This window comes from Pseudorca crassidens, chromosome 6, assembly GCF_039906515.1.
Source record: "Pseudorca crassidens isolate mPseCra1 chromosome 6, mPseCra1.hap1, whole genome shotgun sequence".
Lineage (NCBI taxonomy): Eukaryota > Metazoa > Chordata > Mammalia > Artiodactyla > Delphinidae > Pseudorca > Pseudorca crassidens.
Genome location: NC_090301.1, coordinates 108,815,203 through 108,836,717, shown reverse-complemented (window position 1 = coordinate 108,836,717; position 21,515 = coordinate 108,815,203).

Here is a 21,515-nt window from a genome sequence, read left to right as displayed (position 1 = left end):
TCCACATGCATGTTTTAGCTGAAGGAAGAATATCTTAAACCTGGGTAGTTGAAACCCGTGAAATGGGTACCATGAAATATGACTTCAAAGGGTCTTCATTTGCTCACCGAACCTCTCCAATCCTATCACTGCTGCGTTTATGCCCCTGTACACACGCTTGATTCTCTTTTGGAGACATAGCAATCTATAGGTTTTAAGATACTTACTAGTCAGGTACATTCTTAGGCGTTTAATATGGGGTGTTGAGTCCATTTCGTTGAGCAAGGAGTAGCTCTTGTCTATTCCATATTTGGCTTAAGGAACTTTATCTGTGCTCATTTCAATCTCTGGTTTTATGCAGCACCCCAACTCACCTTTCCCCTTAAGCAAGCATAAGTTGGTTTTCTAAATTTGAGACCCTGTTCTGTTCTGTAATTCAGTTCCTGTGTAGCCAAGTTTACATTCCGTGTATTACTGATATCTTATGATGTTTCTTTTTCTGTGTGACTTATTTCAGTTAGAATCATCATACCTGAATCCACTCATTGTGCTGCTAAGGGCCTGATGACATAGATTTCATTGCTGAGTGATATTGCTTTGTAAATAAATACCACAACTTCTTTATCCATTTTTCACTTTCCGCGATGTTGAACTTGTACTGTAAACGAGGTTCTTGTAAACAGAGCCGTTGCAAACTTTGGGGTGGCTGTGTCTTTTTGATTTTAATTTCCCTAAGCTATAGGACCATAAGTGGAAGTTCCCTAGGCTCTGTTGCTTTGTTTTTTAGATGTTTCAGGCAACACCATACACTTCTCCTGAGTGTCTGTTGGCAATTTACATCCCGCCCATCAGCATAACAAGGCTCCCAGTTCTCCATGGCCTGTCCTGCCTTTCTGGATTTTACACTTTTTTCAGATGGCCCTTTTGACCGGGGGGAAGTGAGACTTCATTGTAGTGCAGATTTCCTTTGCAATCTTGCTTGGTTGGCCAAAAAGGGCGTATGCGTTTTTTCCTGAATATATTCAGGAAAAAACGCATACGCCCTTTTTGGCCAAGTGCATCATTGTGGACGTTCTGCCTCTTTTCCTATGCTTTCAATGCAATTCCAGTCTACCTCCTGAAATCGGTTTCCTGCAATTCTGCCCCGCTTTCATGTCCTCTTGGCAGCCTTACTTCAGTATATTTTTGGACGATAGCTGTCATTTATAACTCTGCAGGTTTGTGAATTACAGTGCCCCTGAGCTCCTTTCTTCAACTCGCTTTCTTGTGAGCTGGCCGCAACACCGCAGGATAGCTTCAGGCCCTAATCTTGTTCCGGCACGGCACGCTGAGCCTTTGGTTAATTCCTCTTCCTGGTGGGAAATGAGAGTTAAATTTGCCAGTCCAGACACCTCCAGCTAGTCTCTCATTGGTTCTCGCTATTCCTGTTCATCTTCCGCAGAAATTGCAAACTGGGCCAAACAGGAGGTTAAAGGGACTGACTCTCCCAGTCGGGAGAGTGTTAGTAAAGCGTCTGGAATGTTGCACCCGAGTACCAGGGTACGAAAACTGAGACATATTTGAACACGTCTCCTGATCACACGGTTTATCATACTCTAGGTTCCACATGCATGTTTTAGCTGAAGGAAGAATACCTTAAACCTGGAGAGTTGAGACCCGTGGAATGGGTATCATGCAATATGACTTCAAAGGGTCTTCATTTGCTCACCGAACCTCTCCAATCCTATCACTGCTGCGTTTATGCCCCTGTACACACGCTTGATTCTCTTTTGGAGACATAGCAATCCATAGGTTTTAAGATACTTACTAGTCAGGTACATTCTTAGGCATTTAATATGGTGTGTTGAGTCCATTTCATTGAGCAAGGAGTAGCTCTTGTCTATTCCATATTTGGCTTAAGGAACTTTATCTGTGCTCATTTCAATCTCTGGTTTTATGCAGCACCCCAACTCACCTTTCCCCTTAAGCAAGAATAAGTTGGTTTTCTAAATTTGAGACCCTGTTCTGTTCTGTAATTCAGTTCCTGTGTAGCCAAGTTTACATTCCGTGTATTAGTGATATCTTATGATGTTTCTTTTTCTGTGTGACTTATTTCAGTTAGAATCATCGTACCTGAATCCATTCATTATGCTGCTACGGGCCTGATGACATAGATTTCATTGCTGAGTGATACTGCATTGTATGTAAGTACCACAAGTTCTTTATCCATTTTTCACTTTCTGTGATACTGAACTTGTATGGTAAACGAGGTTCTTGTAAACAGAGGCGTCCCAAATTTTGGGGTGGCTGTGTCTTTTTGATTTTAATTTCCCTAAGCTATAGGACCATAAGTAGAAGTGCCCTAGGCTCTGTTGCTTTGTTTTTTAGATGTTTCAGGAAATACCATACACTTCTCCCGAGTGTCTGTTGGCAATTTACATCCCGCCCATCAGCATAACAAGGCTCCCAGTTCTCCATGGCCTGTTCTGCCTTTCTGGATTTTACACTTTTTTCAGATGGACCTTTTGACCGGGGGGAAGTGAGACTTCATTGTAGTGCCGATTTCCTTTGCAAGCTTGCTTGGTTGGCCAAAAAGGGCATATGCCTTTTTTCCTGAATATATTCAGGAAAAAACACATATGCCCTTTTTGGCCAAGTGCATCATTGTGGACGTTCTGCCTCTTTTCCTATGCTTTCAATGCAATTCCTGTCTACCTCCTGAAATCGGTTTCCTGCAATTCTGCCCCCTTTCAAGTCCTCTTGGCAGCCTTATTTCAGTATATTTTTGGATGATAGCTGTCATTTATAACTCTGCAGGTTTGTGAATTACAGTGCCCCTGAGCTCCTTTCTTCAACTCGCTTTCTTGTGAGCTGGCCGCAACACCGCAGGATTGCTTCAGGCCCTAATCTGGTTCCGGCATGGCACGCTGAGCCTTTGGTTAATTCCTCTTCCTGGTGGGAAATGAGAGTTAAATTTTCCCGTCCAGACACCTCCAGCTAGTCTGTCATTGGTTCTCCCTATTCCTATTCATCTTCCGCAGAAATTACAAACTGGGCCAAACAGGAGTTTAAAGGCACTGACTCTCCAAGTCGGGAGAGTGTTAGTAAAGCGTCTGGAATGTTGCACCCGAGTACCAGGGTACGAAAACTGAGACATATTTGAACACGTCTCCCGATCACACGGTTGATCATACTCTGGGTTCCACATGCATGTTTTAGCTGAAGGAAGAATACCTTAAACCTGGAGAGTTGAAACCCGTGGAATGGGTACCATGCAATATGACTTCAAAGGGTCTTCATTTGCTCACCGAACCTCTCCAATCCTATCACTGCTGCGTTTATGCCCCTGTACAAATGCTTGATTCTCTTTCGGAGACATAGCAATCCATAGGTTTTAAGATACTTACTAGTCAGGTACATTCTTAGGCGTTTAATATACGGTGTTGAGTCCATTTCGTTGAACAAGGAGTAGCTCTTGTCTATTCCATATTTGGCTTAAGGAACTTTATCTGTGCTCATTTCAATCTCTGGTTTTATGCAGCACCCCAACTCACCTTTCCCCTTAAGCAAGCATAAGTTGGTTTTCTAAATCTGAGACCCTGTTCTGTTCTGTAATTCAGTTCCTGTGTAGCCAAGTTTACATTCCGTGTATTACTGATAACTTATGATGTTTCTTTTTCTGTGTGACTTATTTCAGTTAGAATCATCATACCTGAATTCACTCATTGTGCTGCTAAGGGCCTGATGACATAGATTTCATTGCTGAGTGATATTGCTTTGTAAGTAAATACCACAACTTCTTTATCCATTTTTCACTTTCTGCGATGTTAAACTTGTACTGAAAACGAGGTTCTTGTAAACAGAGCCATCCCAAACTTTGGGGTGGCTGTGTCTTTTTGATTTTAATTTCCCTAAGCTATAGGACCATAAGTGGAAGTGCCCTAGGCTCTGTTGCTTTGTTTTTTAGATGTTTCAGGAAACACCATACACTTCTCCCGAGTGTCTGTTGGCAATTTACATCCCGCCCATCAGCATAACAAGGCTCCCAGTTCTCCATGGCCTGTCCTGCCTTTCTGGATTTTACACTTTTTTCAGATGGGCCATTTGACCGGGGGGAAGTGAGACTTCATTGTAGTGCAGATTTCCTTTGCCAGCTTGCTTGGTTGGCCAAAAAGGGCGTATGCGTTTTTTCCTGAATATATTCAGGAAAAAACGCATACGCCATTTTGGCCAAGTGCATCATTGTGGACGTTCTGCCTCTTTTCCTATGCTTTCAATGCAATTCCAGTCTACCTCCTGAAATCGGTTTCCTGCAATTCTGCCCCGCTTTCAAGTCCTCTTGGCAGCCTTACTTCTGTATATTTTCGGACGATAGCTTTCATTTATAACTCTGCAGGTTTGTGAATTACAGTGCCCCTGAGCTCCTTTCTTCAACTCGCTTTCTTGTGAGCTGGCCCCAACACAACAGGATTGCTTCAGGCCCTAATCTGGTTCCGGCACGGCACACTGAGTCTTTGGTTAATTCCTCTTCCTGGTGGGAAATGAGAGTTAAATTTGCCCGTCCAGACACCTCAAGCTAGTCTCTCATTGGTTCTCCCTATTCCTGTTCATCTTCCACAGAAATTGCAAACTGGGCCAAACAGGAGGTTAAAGGCACTGACTCTCCAAGTCGGGAGAGTGTTAGTAAAGCGTCTGGAATGTTGCACCCGAGTACCAGGGGACGAAAACTGAGACATATTTGAACACGTCTCACGATCACACGGTTGATCATACTTTGGGTTCCACATGCATATTTTAGCTGAAGGAGGAATACCTTAAACCTGGAGAGTTGAGACCCGTCGTTGGGTACCATGCAATATGACTTCAAAGGGTCTTCATTTGCTCACTGATCCTCTCCAATCCTGTCACAGCTGTGTTTATGCCCCTGTACACATGCTTGATTCTCTTTTGGAGACATAGCAATCCATAGGTTTTAAGATACTTACTAGTCAGGTACATTCTTAGGCGTTTAATATGCGGTGTTGAGTCCATTTCGTTGAGGAAGGAGTAGCTCTTGTCTATTCCATATTTGGCTTAAGGAACTTTTTCTGTGCTCATTTCAATCTCTGGTTTTATGCAGCACCCCAACTCACCTTTCCCCTTAAGCAAGCATAAGTTGATTTTCTAAATTTGAGACCCTGTTCTGTTTTGGAATTCAGTTCCTGTGTAGCCAAGTTTACATTCCGTGTATTAGTGATATCTTATGATGTTTCTTTTTCTGTGTGACTTATTTCTGTTAGAATCATCGTACCTGAATCCACTCATTATGCTGCTATGGGCCTGATGGCATAGATTTCATTGCTGAGTGATACTGCATTGTACGTAAGTACCACAAGTTCTTTATCCATTTTTCACTTTCTGTGATATTGAACTTGTACGGTAAACGAGGTTCTTGTAAACAGAGCCGTCCCAAATTTTGGGGTGGCTGTGTCTTTTTGATTTTAATTTCCCTAAGCTATAGGACCATAAGTGGAAGTGCCCTTGGCTCTGTTGCTTTGTTTTTTAGATGTTTCAGGAAACACCATACACTTCTCCCGAGTGTCTGTTGGCAATTTACATCCCGCCCATCAGCATAACAAGGCTCCCAGTTCTCCATGGCCTGTCCTGCCTTTCTGGATTTTACACTTTTTTCAGATGGCCCTTTTGACTGGGGGGAAGTGAGACTTCATTGTAGTGCAGATTTCCTTTGCAAGTTTGCTTGGTTGGACAAAAAGGGCGTATGCGTTTTTTCCTGAATATATTTAGGAAAAAACGCATACGCCCTTTTTGGCCAAGTGCATCATTGTGGACGTTCTGCCTCTTTTCCTATGCTTTCAATGCAATTCCAGTCTACCTCTTGAAATCGGTTTCCTGCAATTCTGCCCCGCTTTCAGGTCCTCTTGGCAGCCTTACTTTAGTATATTTTTGGACGATAGCTGTCATTTATAACTCTGCAGGTTTGTGCATTACAGTGCCCCTGAGCTCCTTTCTTCAACTCACTTTCTTGTGACCTGGTCTCAACACCGCAGGATGGCTTCAGGCCCTAATCTAGTTCTGGCACGGCACGCTGAGCCTTTGGTTAATTCCTCTTCCTGGTGGGAAATGAGAGTTAAATTTGCCCGTCCAGACACCTCCAGCTAGTCTCTCATTGGTTCTCGCTATTCCTGTTCATCTTCCGCAGAAATGGCAACCTGGGCCAAACAGGAGGTTAAATGGATTGACTCTCCAAGTCGGGAGAGTGTTAGTAAAGCGTCTGGAATGTTGCACCCGAGTACCAGGGGACGAAAACTGAGACATTTGAACACGTCTCCCGTTCACATGGTTGATCATACTCTGGGTTCCACATGCATGTTTTAGCTGAAGGAAGAATATCTTAAACCTGGGTAGTTGAAACCCGTGAAATGGGTACCATGAAATATGACTTCAAAGGGTCTTCATTTGCTCACCGAACCTCTCCAATCCTATCACTGCTGCGTTTATGCCCCTGTACACACGCTTGATTCTCTTTTGGAGACATAGCAATCTATAGGTTTTAAGATACTTACTAGTCAGGTACATTCTTAGGCGTTTAATATGGGGTGTTGAGTCCATTTCGTTGAGCAAGGAGTAGCTCTTGTCTATTCCATATTTGGCTTAAGGAACTTTATCTGTGCTCATTTCAATCTCTGGTTTTATGCAGCACCCCAACTCACCTTTCCCCTTAAGCAAGCATAAGTTGGTTTTCTAAATTTGAGACCCTGTTCTGTTCTGTAATTCAGTTCCTGTGTAGCCAAGTTTACATTCCGTGTATTACTGATATCTTATGATGTTTCTTTTTCTGTGTGACTTATTTCAGTTAGAATCATCATACCTGAATCCACTCATTGTGCTGCTAAGGGCCTGATGACATAGATTTCATTGCTGAGTGATATTGCTTTGTAAATAAATACCACAACTTCTTTATCCATTTTTCACTTTCCGCGATGTTGAACTTGTACTGTAAACGAGGTTCTTGTAAACAGAGCCGTTGCAAACTTTGGGGTGGCTGTGTCTTTTTGATTTTAATTTCCCTAAGCTATAGGACCATAAGTGGAAGTTCCCTAGGCTCTGTTGCTTTGTTTCTTAGTTGTTTCAGGCAACACCATACACTTCTCCCGAGTGTCTGTTGGCAATTTACATCCCGCCCATCAGCATAACAAGGCTCCCAGTTCTCCATGGCCTGTCCTGCCTTTCTGGATTTTACACTTTTTTCAGATGGCCCTTTTGACCGGGGGGAAGTGAGACTTCATTGTAGTGCAGATTTCCTTTGCAATCTTGCTTGGTTGGCCAAAAAGGGCGTATGCGTTTTTTCCTGAATATATTCAGGAAAAAACGCATACGCCCTTTTTGGCCAAGTGCATCATTGTGGACGTTCTGCCTCTTTTCCTATGCTTTCAATGCAATTCCAGTCTACCTCCTGAAATCGGTTTCCTGCAATTCTGCCCCGCTTTCAAGTCCTCTTGGCAGCCTTACTTCAGTATATTTTTGGACGATAGCTGTCATTTATAACTCTGCAGGTTTGTGAATTACAGTGCCCCTGAGCTCCTTTCTTCAACTCGCTTTCTTGTGAGCTGGCCGCAACACCGCAGGATAGCTTCAGGCCCTAATCTGGTTCCGGCACGGCACGCTGAGCCTTTGGTTAATTCCTCTTCCTGGTGGGAAATGAGAGTTAAATTTGCCAGTCCAGACACCTCCAGCTAGTCTCTCATTGGTTCTCGCTATTCCTGTTCATCTTCCGCAGAAATTGCAAACTGGACCAAACAGGAGGTTAAAGGGACTGACTCTCCCAGTCGGGAGAGTGTTAGTAAAGCGTCTGGAATGTTGCACCCGAGTACCAGGGTACGAAAACTGAGACATATTTGAACACGTCTCCTGATCACACGGTTTATCATACTCTAGGTTCCACATGCATGTTTTAGCTGAAGGAAGAATACCTTAAACCTGGGTAGTTGAAACCCGTGGAATGGGTACCATGCAATATGAATTCAAAGGGTCTTCATTTGCTCACCGAACCTCTCCAATCCTATCACTGCTGCGTTTATGCCCCTGTACACACGCTTGATTCTCTTTTGGAGACATAGCAATCCATAGGTTTTAAGATACTTACTAGTCAGGTACATTCTTAGGCATTTAATATGGTGTGTTGAGTCCATTTCATTGAGCAAGGAGTAGCTCTTGTCTATTCCATATTTGGCTTAAGGAACTTTATCTGTGCTCATTTCAATCTCTGGTTTTATGCAGCACCCCAACTCACCTTTCCCCTTAAGCAAGAATAAGTTGGTTTTCTAAATTTGAGACCCTGTTCTGTTCTGTAATTCAGTTCCTGTGTAGCCAAGTTTACATTCCGTGTATTAGTGATATCTTATGATGTTTCTTTTTCTGTGTGACTTATTTCAGTTAGAATCATCGTACCTGAATCCATTCATTATGCTGCTACGGGCCTGATGACATAGATTTCATTGCTGAGTGATACTGCATTGTATGTAAGTACCACAAGTTCTTTATCCATTTTTCACTTTCTGTGATACTGAACTTGTATGGTAAACGAGGTTCTTGTAAACAGAGGCGTCCCAAATTTTGGGGTGGCTGTGTCTTTTTGATTTTAATTTCCCTAAGCTATAGGACCATAAGTAGAAGTGCCCTAGGCTCTGTTGCTTTGTTTTTTAGATGTTTCAGGAAATACCATACACTTCTCCCGAGTGTCTGTTGGCAATTTACATCCCGCCCATCAGCATAACAAGGCTCCCAGTTCTCCATGGCCTGTTCTGCCTTTCTGGATTTTACACTTTATTCAGATGGACCTTTTGACCGGGGGGAAGTGAGACTTCATTGTAGTGCCGATTTCCTTTGCAAGCTTGCTTGGTTGGCCAAAAAGGGCATATGCCTTTTTTCCTGAATATATTCAGGAAAAAACACATATGCCCTTTTTGGCCAAGTGCATCATTGTGGACGTTCTGCCTCTTTTCCTATGCTTTCAATGCAATTCCTGTCTACCTCCTGAAATCGGTTTCCTGCAATTCTGCCCCCTTTCAAGTCCTCTTGGCAGCCTTATTTCAGTATATTTTTGGATGATAGCTGTCATTTATAACTCTGCAGGTTTGTGAATTACAGTGCCCCTGAGCTCCTTTCTTCAACTCGCTTTCTTGTGAGCTGGCCGCAACACCGCAGGATTGCTTCAGGCCCTAATCTGGTTCCGGCATGGCACGCTGAGCCTTTGGTTAATTCCTCTTCCTGGTGGGAAATGAGAGTTAAATTTTCCCGTCCAGACACCTCCAGCTAGTCTGTCATTGGTTCTCCCTATTCCTATTCATCTTCCGTAGAAATTACAAACTGGGCCAAACAGGAGTTTAAAGGCACTGACTCTCCAAGTCGGGAGAGTGTTAGTAAAGCGTCTGGAATGTTGCACCCGAGTACCAGGGTACGAAAACTGAGACATATTTGAACACGTCTCCCGATCACACGGTTGATCATACTCTGGGTTCCACATGCATGTTTTAGCTGAAGGAAGAATACCTTAAACCTGGAGAGTTGAAACCCGTGGAATGGGTACCATGCAATATGACTTCAAAGGGTCTTCATTTGCTCACCGAACCTCTCCAATCCTATCACTGCTGCGTTTATGCCCCTGTACAAATGCTTGATTCTCTTTCGGAGACATAGCAATCCATAGGTTTTAAGATACTTACTAGTCAGGTACATTCTTAGGCGTTTAATATACGGTGTTGAGTCCATTTCGTTGAACAAGGAGTAGCTCTTGTCTATTCCATATTTGGCTTAAGGAACTTTATCTGTGCTCATTTCAATCTCTGGTTTTATGCAGCACCCCAACTCACCTTTCCCCTTAAGCAAGCATATGTTGGTTTTCTAAATCTGAGACCCTGTTCTATTCTGTAATTCAGTTCCTGTGTAGCCAAGTTTACATTCCGTGTATTACTGATAACTTATGATGTTTCTTTTTCTGTGTGACTTATTTCAGTTAGAATCATCATACCTGAATCCACTCATTGTGCTGCTAAGGGCCTGATGACATAGATTTCATTGCTGAGTGATATTGCTTTGTAAGTAAATACCACAACTTCTTTATCCATTTTTCACTTTCTGCGATGTTAAACTTGTACTGAAAACGAGGTTCTTGTAAACAGAGCCATCCCAAACTTTGGGGTGGCTGTGTCTTTTTGATTTTAATTTCCCTAAGCTATAGGACCATAAGTGGAAGTGCCCTAGGCTCTGTTGCTTTGTTTTTTAGATGTTTCAGGAAACACCATACACTTCTCCCGAGTGTCTGTTGGCAATTTACATCCCGCCCATCAGCATAACAAGGCTCCCAGTTCTCCATGGCCTGTCCTGCCTTTCTGGATTTTACACTTTTTTCAGATGGGCCATTTGACCGGGGGGAAGTGAGACTTCATTGTAGTGCAGATTTCCTTTGCCAGCTTGCTTGGTTGGCCAAAAAGGGCGTATGCGTTTTTTCCTGAATATATTCAGGAAAAAACGCATACGCCATTTTGGCCAAGTGCATCATTGTGGACGTTCTGCCTCTTTTCCTATGCTTTCAATGCAATTCCAGTCTACCTCCTGAAATCGGTTTCCTGCAATTCTGCCCCGCTTTCAAGTCCTCTTGGCAGCCTTACTTCTGTATATTTTCGGACGATAGCTTTCATTTATAACTCTGCAGGTTTGTGAATTACAGTGCCCCTGAGCTCCTTTCTTCAACTCGCTTTCTTGTGAGCTGGCCCCAACACAACAGGATTGCTTCAGGCCCTAATCTGGTTCCGGCACGGCACACTGAGTCTTTGGTTAATTCCTCTTCCTGGTGGGAAATGAGAGTTAAATTTGCCCGTCCAGACACCTCAAGCTAGTCTCTCATTGGTTCTCCCTATTCCTGTTCATCTTCCACAGAAATTGCAAACTGGGCCAAACAGGAGGTTAAAGGCACTGACTCTCCAAGTCGGGAGAGTGTTAGTAAAGCGTCTGGAATGTTGCACCCGAGTACCAGGGGACGAAAACTGAGACATATTTGAACACGTCTCACGATCACACGGTTGATCATACTTTGGGTTCCACATGCATATTTTAGCTGAAGGAGGAATACCTTAAACCTGGAGAGTTGAGACCCGTCGTTGGGTACCATGCAATATGACTTCAAAGGGTCTTCATTTGCTCACTGATCCTCTCCAATCCTGTCACAGCTGTGTTTATGCCCCTGTACACATGCTTGATTCTCTTTTGGAGACATAGCAATCCATAGGTTTTAAGATACTTACTAGTCAGGTACATTCTTAGGCGTTTAATATGCGGTGTTGAGTCCATTTCGTTGAGGAAGGAGTAGCTCTTGTCTATTCCATATTTGGCTTAAGGAACTTTTTCTGTGCTCATTTCAATCTCTGGTTTTATGCAGCACCCCAACTCACCTTTCCCCTTAAGCAAGCATAAGTTGATTTTCTAAATTTGAGACCCTGTTCTGTTTTGGAATTCAGTTCCTGTGTAGCCAAGTTTACATTCCGTGTATTAGTGATATCTTATGATGTTTCTTTTTCTGTGTGACTTATTTCTGTTAGAATCATCGTACCTGAATCCACTCATTATGCTGCTATGGGCCTGATGGCATAGATTTCATTGCTGAGTGATACTGCATTGTACGTAAGTACCACAAGTTCTTTATCCATTTTTCACTTTCTGTGATATTGAACTTGTACGGTAAACGAGGTTCTTGTAAACAGAGCCGTCCCAAATTTTGGGGTGGCTGTGTCTTTTTGATTTTAATTTCCCTAAGCTATAGGACCATAAGTGGAAGTGCCCTTGGCTCTGTTGCTTTGTTTTTTAGATGTTTCAGGAAACACCATACACTTCTCCCGAGTGTCTGTTGGCAATTTACATCCCGCCCATCAGCATAACAAGGCTCCCAGTTCTCCATGGCCTGTCCTGCCTTTCTGGATTTTACACTTTTTTCAGATGGCCCTTTTGACTGGGGGGAAGTGAGACTTCATTGTAGTGCAGATTTCCTTTGCAAGTTTGCTTGGTTGGACAAAAAGGGCGTATGCGTTTTTTCCTGAATATATTTAGGAAAAAACGCATACGCCCTTTTTGGCCAAGTGCATCATTGTGGACGTTCTGCCTCTTTTCCTATGCTTTCAATGCAATTCCAGTCTACCTCTTGAAATCGGTTTCCTGCAATTCTGCCCCGCTTTCAAGTCCTCTTGGCAGCCTTACTTCAGTATATTTTTGGACGATAGCTGTCATTTATAACTCTGCAGGTTTGTGAATTACAGTGCCCCTGAGCTCCTTTCTTCAACTCGCTTTCTTGTGAGCTGGCCGCAACACCGCAGGATAGCTTCAGGCCCTAATCTGGTTCCGGCACGGCACGCTGAGCCTTTGGTTAATTCCTCTTCCTGGTGGGAAATGAGAGTTAAATTTGCCAGTCCAGACACCTCCAGCTAGTCTCTCATTGGTTCTCGCTATTCCTGTTCATCTTCCGCAGAAATTGCAAACTGGACCAAACAGGAGGTTAAAGGGACTGACTCTCCCAGTCGGGAGAGTGTTAGTAAAGCGTCTGGAATGTTGCACCCGAGTACCAGGGTACGAAAACTGAGACATATTTGAACACGTCTCCTGATCACACGGTTTATCATACTCTAGGTTCCACATGCATGTTTTAGCTGAAGGAAGAATACCTTAAACCTGGGTAGTTGAAACCCGTGGAATGGGTACCATGCAATATGAATTCAAAGGGTCTTCATTTGCTCACCGAACCTCTCCAATCCTATCACTGCTGCGTTTATGCCCCTGTACACACGCTTGATTCTCTTTTGGAGACATAGCAATCCATAGGTTTTAAGATACTTACTAGTCAGGTACATTCTTAGGCGTTTAATATGGGGTGTTGAGTCCATTTCGTTGAGCAAGGAGTAGCTCTTGTCTATTCCATATTTGGCTTAAGGAACTTTATCTGTGCTCATTTCAATCTCTGGTTTTATGCAGCACCCCAACTCACCTTTCCCCTTAAGCAAGCATAAGATAGTTTTCTAAATTTGAGACCCTGTTCTGTTCTGTAATTCAGTTCCTGTGTAGCCAAGTTTACATTCCGTGTATTACTGATATCTTATGATGTTTCTTTTTCTGTGTGACTTATTTCAGTTAGAATCATCATACCTGAATCCACTCATTGTGCTGCTAAGGGCCTGATGACATAGATTTCATTGCTGAGTGATATTGCTTTGTAAGTAAATACCACAAGTTCTTTATCAATTTTTCACTTTCTGTGATGTTGAACTTGTATTGCAAACGAGGTTCTTGTAAACAGAGCCCTTCCAAACTTTGGGGTGGCTGTGTCTTTTTGATTTTAATTTCCCTAAGCTATAGGACCATAAGTGGAAGTGCCCTAGGCTCTGTTGCTTTGTTTTCTAGATGTTTCAGGAAACACCATACACTTCTCCCGAGTGTCTGTTGGCAATATACATCCCGCCCATCAGCATAACAAGGCTCCCAGTTCTCCATGGCCTGTCCTGCCTTTCTGGATTTTACACTTTTTTCAGATGGCCCTTTTGACCGGGGGGAAGTGAGACTTCATTGTAGTGCAGATTTCCTTTGCAAGCTTGCTTGGTTGGCCAAAAAGTGCATATGCTTTTTTTCCTGAATATATTCAGGAAAAAACGCATACGCCCTTTTTGGCCAGGTGCATGATTGTGGACGCTCTGCCTCTTTTCCTATGCTTTCAATGCAATTCCAGTCTACCTCCTGAAATCGGTTTCCTGCAATTTTGCCCTGCTTTCAAGTCCTCCTGGCAGCCTTACTTCAGTATATTTTTGGACGATAGCTGTCATTTATAACTCTGCAGGTTTGTGAATTACAGTGCCCCTGAGCTCCTTTCTTCAACTCACTTTCTTGTGAGCTGGCCGCAACACCGCAGGATGGCTTCAGGCCCTAATCTGGTTCCGGCACGGCACGCTGAGCCTTTGGTTATTTCCTCTTCCTGGTGGGAAATGAGAGTTAAATTTGCCCGTCCAGACACCTCCAGCTAGTCTCTGATTGGATCTCCCTAGTCCTGTTCATCTTCCGCAGAAATTGCAAACTGGGCCAAACAGGAGGTTAAAGGCGCTGACTCTCCAAGTGGGGAGAGTGTTAGTAAAGCGTCTGGAATGTTGCACCCGAGTACCAGGGGAGGAAAACTGAGACATATTTGAACACATCTCCCGTTCACACGGTTGATCATACTCTGGGTTCCACATGCATGTTTTAGCTGAAGGAAGAATACCTTAAACCTGGAGAGTTGAGACCCGTGGAATGGGTATCATGCAATATGACTTCAAAGGGTCTTCATTTGCTCACCGAACCTCTCCAATCCTATCACTGCTGCGTTTATGCCCCTGTACACACGCTTGATTCTCTTTTGGAGACATAGCAATCTATAGGTTTTAAGATACTTACTAGTCAGGTACATTCTTAGGCGTTTAATATGCGGTGTTGAGTCAATTTCGTTGAGCAAGGAGTAGCTCTTGTCTATTCCATATTTGGCTTAAGGAACTTTATCTGTGCTCATTTCAATCTCTGGTTTTATGCAGCACCCCAACTCACCTTTCCCCTTAAGCAAGAATAAGTTGGTTTTCTAAATTTGAGACCCTGTTCTGTTCTGTAATTCAGTTCCTGTGTAGCCAAGTTTACATTCCGTGTATTAGTGATATCTTATGATGTTTCTTTTTCTGTGTGACTTATTTCAGTTAGAATCATCGTACCTGAATCCATTCATTATGCTGCTACGGGCCTGATGACATAGATTTCATTGCTGAGTGATACTGCATTGTATGTAAGTACCACAAGTTCTTTATCCATTTTTCACTTTCTGTGATACTGAACTTGTATGGTAAACGAGGTTCTTGTAAACAGAGGCGTCCCAAATTTTGGGGTGGCTGTGTCTTTTTGATTTTAATTTCCCTAAGCTATAGGACCATAAGTAGAAGTGCCCTAGGCTCTGTTGCTTTGTTTTTTAGATGTTTCAGGAAACACCATACACTTCTCCCGAGTGTCTGTTGGCAATTTACATCCCTCCCATCAGCATAACAAGGCTCCCAGTTCTCCATGGCCTGTCCTGCCTTTCTGGATTTTACACTTTTTTCAGATGGCCCTTTTGACCGGGGGGAAGTGAGACTTCATTGTAGTGCAGATTTCCTTTGCAAGCTTGCTTGGTTGGCCAAAAAGGGCGTATGCGTTTTTTCCTGAATATATTCAGGAAAAAACGCATACGCCCTTTTTGGCCAAGTGCATCATTGTGGACGTTCTGCCTCTTTTCCTATGCTTTCAATGCAATTCCAGTCTACCTCCTGAAATCGGTTTCCTGCAATTCTGCCCCGCTTTCAAGTCCTCTTGGCAACCTTACTTCAGTATATTTTTGGACGATAGCTGTCATTTATAACTCTGCAGGTTTGTGAATTACAGTGCCCCTGAGCTCCTTTCTTCAACTCGTTTTCTTGTGACCTGGCCGCAACACCGCAGGATGGCTTCCGGCCCTAATCTCGTTCTGGCACGGCACGCTGAGCCTTTGGTTATTTCCTCTTCCTGGTGGGAAATGAGAGTTAAATTTGCCCGTCCAGACACCTCCAGCTAGTCTCTCATTGGTTCTCCCTATTCCTGTTCATCTTCCGCAGAAAATGCAAACTGGGCCAAACAGGAGGTTAAAGGCGCTGACTCTCCAAGTGGGGAGAGTGTTAGTAAAGCGTCTGGAATGTTGTACCCGAGTACCAGGGTACGAAAACTGAGACATAGTTGAACACGTCTCCCGATCACATGGTTGATCATACTCTAGGTTCCACATGCATGTTTTAGCTGAAGGAAGAATACCTTAAACCTGGGTAGTTGAAAACCGTGGAATGGGTACCATGCAATATGACTTCAAAGGGTCTTCAGTTGCTCACAGAACCTCTCCAATCCTATCACTGCTGCGTTTATGCCCCTGTACACATGCTTGATTCTCCTTTGGAGACATAGCAATCCATAGGTTTTAAGATACTTACTAGTCAGGTACATTGTTAGGCGTTTAATATGTGGTGTTGAGTCCATTTCGTTGAGCAAGGAGTAGCTCTTGTCTATTCCATATTTGGCTTAAGGAACTTTATCTGTGCTCATTTCAATCTCTGGTTTTATGCAGCACCCCAACTCACCTTTCCCCTTAAGCAAGCATAAGTTGGTTTTGTAAATTTGAGACCCTGTTCTGTTCTGTAATTCAGTTCCTGTGTAGCCAAGTTTACATTCCGTGTATTACTGATATCTTATGATGTTTCATTTTCTGTGTGACTTATTTCAGTTAGAATCATCATACCTGAATCCACTCATTGTGCTGCTAAGGGCCTGATGACATAGATTTCATTGCTGAGTGATATTGTTTTGTAAGTAAATACCACAACTTCTTTATCCATTTTTCACTTTCTGCGATGTTGAACTTGTACTGTAAACGAGGTTCTTGTAAACAGAGCCGTTCCAAACTTTGGGGTGGCTGTGTCTTTTTGATTTTAATTTCCCTAAGCTATAGGACCATAAGTGGAAGTGCCCTAGGCTCTGTTGCTTTGTTTTTTAGATGTTTCAGGAAACACCATACACTTCTCCCGAGTGTCTGTTGGCAATTTACATCCCGCCCATCAGCATAACAAGGCTTCCAGTTCTCCATGGCCTGTCCTGACTTTCTGGATTTTACACTTTTTTCAGATGGCCCGTTTGACCGGGGGGAAGTGAAACTTCATTGTAGTGCAGATTTCCTTTGCAAGCTTGCTTGGTTGGCCAAAAAGTGCGTATGCGTTTTTTCCTGAATATATTCAGGAAAAAACGCATACGCCCTTTTTGGCCAAGTGCATCATTGTGGACGTTCTGCCTCTTTTCCTATGCTTTCAATGCAATTCCAGTCTACCTCCTGAAATCGGTTTCCTGCAATTCTGCCCCGCTTTCAAGTCCTCTTGGCAGCCTTACTTCAGTATATTTTTGGACGATAGCTGTCATTTATAACTCTGCAGGTTTGTGAATTACAGTGCCCCTGAGCTCCTTTCTTCAACTCGCTTTCTTGTGAGCTGGCCGCAACACCGCAGGATGGCTTCAGGCCCTAATCTGGTTCCGGCACGGCACGCTGAGCCTTTGGTTATTTCCTCTTCCTGGTGGGAAATGAGAGTTAAATTTGCCCGTCCAGACACCTCCAGCTAGTCTCTCATTGGTTCTCCCTATTCCTGTTCATCTTCCGCAGAAATTGCAAACTGGGTCAAACAGGAGGTTAAAGGCGCTGACTCTCCAAGTGGGGAGAGTGTTAGTAAAGCGTCTGGAATGTTGCACCCGAGTACCAGGGGAGGAAAACTGAGACATATTTGAACACGTCTCCCGTTCACACAGTTGATCATACTCTTGGTTCCACATGCATGTTTTAGCTGAAGGAAGAATACCTTAAACCTTGGTAGTTGAAACCCGTGGAATGGGTACCATGCAATATGACTTCAAAGGATCTTCATTTGCTCACCGAACCTCTCCAATCCTATCACTGCTGCGTTTATGCCCCTGTACACACGCTTGATTCTCTTTTGGAGACATAGCAATCCCTAGGTTTTAAGATACTTACTACTCAGGTACATTCTTAGGCGTTTAATATGCGGTGTTGAGTCCATTTCGTTGAGCAAGGAGTAGCTCTTGTCTATTCCATATTTGGCTTAAGGAACTTTATCTGTGCTCATTTCAATCTCTGGATTTATGCAGCACCCCAACTCACCTTTCCCCTTAAGCAAGCATAAGTTGGTTTTCTAATTTGAGACCCTGTTCTGTTCTGTAATTCAGTTCCTGTGTAGCCAAGTTTACATTCCGTGTATTACTGATATCTTATGATGTTTCTTTTTCTGTGTGACTTATTTCAGTTAGAATCATCATACCTGAATCCAGTCATTGTGCTGCTAAGGGCCTGATGACATAGATTTCATTGCTGAGTGATATTGCTTTGTAAGTAAATACCACAACTTCTATATCCATTTTTCACTTTCTGTGATACTGAACTTGTACGGTAAACGAGGTTCTTGTAAACAGAGGCGTCCCAAACTTTTGGGTGGCTGTGTCTTTTTGATTTTAATTTCCCTAAGCTATAGGACCATAAGTGGAAGTGCCCTAGGCTCTGTTGCTTTGTTTTTAAGATGTTTCAGGAAACACCATACACTTCTCCCGAGTGTCTGTTGGCAATTTACATCCCGCCCATCAGCATAACAAGGCTCCCAGTTCTCCATGGCCTGTTCTCCCTTTCTGGATTTTACACTTTTTTCAGATGGCCCTTTTGACCGGGGGGAAGTGAGACTTCATTGTAGTGCAGATTTCCTTTGCAAGTTTGCTTGGTTGGCCAAAAAGGGCGTATGCGTTTTTTCCTGAATATATTCAGGAAAAAACGCATACGCCCTTTTTGGCCAAGTGCATCATTGTGGACGTTCTGCCTCTTTTCCTATGCTTTCAATGCAATTCCAGTCTACCTCCTGAAATTGGTTTCCTGCAATTCTGCCCCGCTTTCAAGTCCTCTTGGCAGCCTTACTTCAGTATATTTTTGGACGATAGCTGTCATTTATAACTCTGCAGGTTTGTGAATTACAGTGCCCCTGAGCTCCTTTCTTCAACTCGCTTTCTTGTGAGCTGGCCGCAACACCGCAGGATGGCTTCAGGCCCTAATCTGATTCCGGCACGGCACGCTGAGCCTTTGGTTATTTCCTCTTCCTGGTGGGAAATGAGAGTTAAATTTGCCCGTCCAGACACCTCAAGCTAGTCTCTCATTGGTTCTCCCTATTCCTGTTCATCTTCCGCAGAAATTGCAAACTGGGTCAAACAGGAGGTTAAAGGCGCTGACTCTCCAAGTGGGGAGAGTGTTAGTAAAGCGTCTGGAATGTTGCACCCGAGTACCAGGGGAGGAAAACTGAGACATATTTGAACACATCTCCCGTTCACACGGTGGATCATACTCTTGGTTCCACATGCATGTTTTAGCTGAAGGAAGAATACCTTAAACCTGGAGAGTTGAGACCCGTGGAATGGCTACCATGCAATATGACTTCAAAGGGTCTTCATTTGCTCACCGAACCTCTCCAATCCTATCACTGCTGCGTTTATGCCCCTGTACACATGCTTGATTCTCTTTCAGAGACATAGCAATCCATAGGTTTTAAGGTACTTACTAGTCAGGTACATTCTTAGGCGTTTAATATGCGGTGTTGAGTCCATTTCGTTGAGCAAGGAGTAGCTCTTGTCTATTCCATATTTGGCTTAAGGAACTTTATCTGTGCTCATTTCAATCTCTGGTTTTATGCAGCACCCCAACTCACCTTTCCCCTTAAGCAAGCATAAGTTGGTTTTCTAAATTTGAGTCCCTGTTCTGTTTTGGAATTCAGTTCCTGTGTACCAAGTTTACATTCCGTGTATTACTGATATCTTATGATGTTTCATTTTCTGTGTGACTTATTTCAGTTAGAATCATCGTACCTGAATCCACTCATTATGCTGCTACGGGCCTGATGACATAGATTTCATTGCTGAGTGATATTGCATTGTACGTAAGTACCACAAGTTCTTTATCCATTTTTCACTTTCTGTGATACTGAACTTGTACGGTAAACGAGGTTCTTGTAAACAAAGGCGTCCCAAACTTTGGGGTGGCTGTGTCTTTTTGATTTTAATGTCCCTAAGCTATAGGACCATAAGTGGAAGTGCCCTAGGCTCTGTTGCTGTGTTTTTTAGATGTTTCAGGAAACACCATACACTTCTCCCGAGTGTCTGTTGGCAATTTACATCCCGCCCATCAGCATAACAAGGCTCCCAGTTCTCCATGGCCTGTTCTCACTTTCTGGATTTTACACTTTTTTCAGATGGCCCTTTTGACCGGGTGGAAGTGAGACTTCATTGTAGTGCAGATTTCCTTTGCAAGTTTGCTTGGTTGGCCAAAAAGTGCGTATGCGTTTTTTCCTGAATATATTCAGGAAAAAACGCATACCCCCTTTTTGGCCAAGTGCATCTTTGTGGACGTTCTGCCTCCTTTCCTATGCTTTCAATGCAATTCCAGTCTACCTCCTGAAATCGGTTTCTTGCAATTCTGCCCCGCTTTCAAGTCCTCTTGGCAGCCTTACTTCAGTATATTTTTGGACGATAGCTGTCATTTATAACTCTGCAGGTTTGTGAATTACAGTGCCCCTGAGCTCCTTTCTTCAACTCGCTTTCTTGTGAGCTGGCCGCAACACCGCAGGATGGCTTCAGGCCCTAATCTGGTTCCGGCACGGCACGCTGAGCCTTTGGTTAATTCCTCTTCCTGGTGGGAAATGAGAGTTAAATTTGCCCGTCCAGACACCTCCAGCTAGTCTCTCATTGGTTCTCGCTATTCCTGTTCATCTTCCGCAGAAATTGCAAACTGGGCCAAACAGGAGGTTAAAGGCGCTGACTCTCCAAGTGGGGAGAGTGTTAGTAAAGCGTCTGGAATGTTGCACCCGAGTACCAGGGGAGCAAAACTGAGACATATTTGAACACGTCTCCCGTTCACACGGTTGATCATACTCTGGGTTCCACATGCATGTTTTTGCTGAAGGAGGAATACCTTAAACCTGGAGAGTTGAGACCAGTGGAATGGGTACCATGCCATATGACTTCAAAGGGTCTTCATTTGCTCAGCGAACCGCTCCAATCCTATCACTGCTGCGTTTATGCCCCTGTACACACGCTTGATTCTCTTTTGGAGACATAGCAATCCATAGGTTTTAAGATACTTACTAGTCAGGTACATTCTTAGGCGTTTAATATGGGGTGTTGAGTCCATTTCGTTGAGCAAGGAGTAGCTCTTTTCTATTTCATATTTGGCTTAAGGAACTTTATCTGTGCTCATTTCAATCTCTGGTTTTATGCAGCACCCCAACTCACCTTTCCCCTTAAGCAAGCATAAGTTGGTTTTCTAAATTTGAGACCCTGTTCTGTTTTGGAATTCAGTTCCTGTGTAGCCAAGTTTACATTCCATGTATTAGTGATATCTTATGATGTTTCTTTTTCTGTGTATCTTATTTCAGTTAGAATCATCGTACCTGAATCCACTCATTATGCTGCTATGGGCCTGACGACATAGATTTCATTGTTGAGTGATACTGCATTGTACATAAGTACCACAAGTTCTTTATCCATTTTTCACTTTCTGTGATACTGAACTTGTACGGTAAACGAGGTTCTTGTAAACAGAGGCGTCCCAAACTTTGGGGTGGCTGTGTCTTTTTGATTTTAATTTCCCTAAGCTATAGGACCATAAGTGGAAGTGCCCTAGGCTCTGTTGCTTTGTTTTTTATATGTTTCAAGAAACACCATACACTTCTCCCGAGTGTCTGTTGGCAATTTACATCCCGCCCATCAGCATAACAAGGCTCCCAGTTCTCCATGGCCTGTCCTGCCTTTCTGCATTTTACACTTTTTTCAGATGGCCCTTTTGACCGGGGGGAAGTGAGACTTCATTGTAGTGCAGATTTCCTTTGCAAGCTTGCTTGGTTGGCCAAAAAGGGCGTATGAGT